Source organism: Myodes glareolus, chromosome 13 (genome assembly GCF_982192425.1).
Source record: "Myodes glareolus chromosome 13, mMyoGla1.1, whole genome shotgun sequence".
In the NCBI taxonomy this organism is placed as follows: Eukaryota; Metazoa; Chordata; class Mammalia; order Rodentia; family Cricetidae; genus Myodes; species Myodes glareolus.
In genome coordinates, this window is record NC_142038.1 from 38,318,660 (window position 1) to 38,320,967 (window position 2,308).

Sequence of the window (2,308 nt, forward strand, 5' to 3'; positions counted from 1 at the left end):
ACTGTAAGAGTTCATACCTTTCAAAACTTGCCCTCCCGTGAAGGGGAGAGGATGAATTCATCTGATTGCACGCTAGTCTTTTATTAAGAGCCATCAAATGTCAAATGCTTGAAATCAATGAATTTCACTTTATTTCTCCGGTTTTTTTTCCAAGGGCCCAGGGTTTGAAATATTATGTTCAGTGATTAAAAAAAAAAAAAAAACGAAAGGAAGAAAACCAGGCTTTACAATCATCTGGGTATTGATTGCTTCAGTTGAAAAAGGTAAAGCGTTTCCTAGGTTACAGAAAATGAGGCGATAACAAGAAACACCTGCCCTCAAAGGTTGCATGCAGACCCCTGGACATAGCCTGGAGCTTACTCTCTGCATATTTATCAGTGCAGAAGTGCTTTTGCCTCTACCCCTGCCTGGCTCCCTAAGGGCTCAGCAGCGGTGATGCTTCTCTGTTAGGATAACTGCCTCTCTGCTGCGTTTTTGCTTTAACCACTTCATGCAGAAGTAGAAGAGGTTGGTACTTGATAGTGTGTGTGTGTGTGTGTGTGTGTGTGTGTGTGTGTGTGTGTGTGTGTGTGATACGTGTAAGGGCCATTGGTGCTTATGTATGCCCACATATGCACACAAAGAGGTCAGAGGAAGACATTCAATGTTTCACTGTCCCTTTACCTTTTATTCTTTTGATTCAGGGCCCCTTACTGACCTTGACACTTGGTGTTTTAGCTGGGCTGGCTTTGGCGGCTCTGCCTGTCTCTGATGTGTAGCACTGGTCTACAAACATGTAACCATGCCTGGCTTTTTATACGGGTGCTCAGGATTTAAATTCACGGCTTTGGACTCTCATGCTTGTGGGCTCTTATCCAGTGACCGGCCTCCCCAGCCCATCTGTATTTTTTAAAATGGACACAACATGAGATTCGTTTTCCTCATTCTAAAGTCAAGTCCTCTTTTTTCTTTTGCTGACATCACATTTAGATGCCAAGGGTCTTCTTCACTATTCTTTTCCTCTTCCCCTTCCTAATTTTCATCTCTGATTTTCTTTCTTTTTAATTGTGGTTGAAAAATAATCAGTAGACTCTTTATTGTTTCTCAGGAGCACTTGGTGGCACAGGTCTCTTTTTTCTTCACCACCACAGGCTTCAGGCTTCTCAGGATTAGCACTGGGTGTGAACAGTGGCTACGTACAAATCTGGGCGGTCCTTCTTCTCAAGGCTCACGTACCCGATGCTGCTGAGGGTAGCCCAGACCATATGTTCTTGTTGATGGTGGTCCTCAGGTAAGAAGCATCTGGTTTTTGCTTACCAGATCTGTGTTTCATAACCGCTGCAACCCCGTGGACTCCCCTCACACAGTCTTGTGAATCAACCGATTGTAGCAGAAGGAGTTGAGGGCCTGAGGGCCTTCAGATTATTGTGCTTGGCACTGTACATCTGCTTATTCCTCTTGACCTGGGAACTGGAGCAGTTCTGAACAACCATCCATTGTAGATGCGCAGATGTGGCACTGGCTACTCTCCCTGTGGTGACCGGAAACAGAAAGAGTTCCATCTCTGATTTTATTGTTTTTTCCTCTTCAATTTCTAGGCAGCACTTGGTAAACCAGTTTAGCGTATATAATATATTTATAATAAGCTTCTATAATAAATGGTGATTTGATTCCATGCTACTTCATTGGCTTTAATTACCACAGCTACTGCTGATATGTCGGGTATAAAGCAACATTACTGCACTGTTAGTAATTAAACAGAAAACATTTAATTAAAAATAGTTAAGTTTCAATGGTAATTTTAAATCTCTTAATATATTTGTCCTCACTTTAGCTTAATTTTAGTGTTTACTATAACTTTTAATTCAATTTCAAGGTTTTAATTTATTTAATAAATTCATTTGCCCCTCTCCATGTAGAGTTTAGAGAAAATATCCACAAGGAAAGGCTAATCAATTGTCTCAACAAAGAAATAGTGAAAGAAATCAAAAGAAATTTCTTTTTTCTTTGAGGTATGTTTGTCCTTTTAATTCCTCTATCGGTTCTTCCTATCAGTTCTGTTTCTCTCAGACCGAGCATCCATCATGCACAGCACATACATGATATCTCTGGCTAACACGTGAGAAAACTACAGACCAACTCTGCAACAGAGGCGGATAATGAAACCTCAAACCTATCTCAGTAGCAGGAGCAATGAAACTCTGAAGTCCTAACCTTGTCCCTGGGCATGGGGAAGAGAACTAGCGACAGAAACAGGAGACAGGTGGTCAGGAAGGACCTTAGTCTGCCTGAGACAAGAGAGCCGCCAATAATTCAGTCAGAGCATGGT

The 2,308-nt window shown here is 41.7% G+C and overlaps 1 pseudogene; it reads right to left on the minus strand.

Moving 5' to 3' along the window:
- Window positions 1–1,083: 1,083 nt before the first annotated feature.
- Window positions 1,084–1,541, minus strand: LOC125390246 (large ribosomal subunit protein eL28 pseudogene; annotated as a pseudogene).
- Window positions 1,542–2,308: the final 767 nt, after the last annotated feature.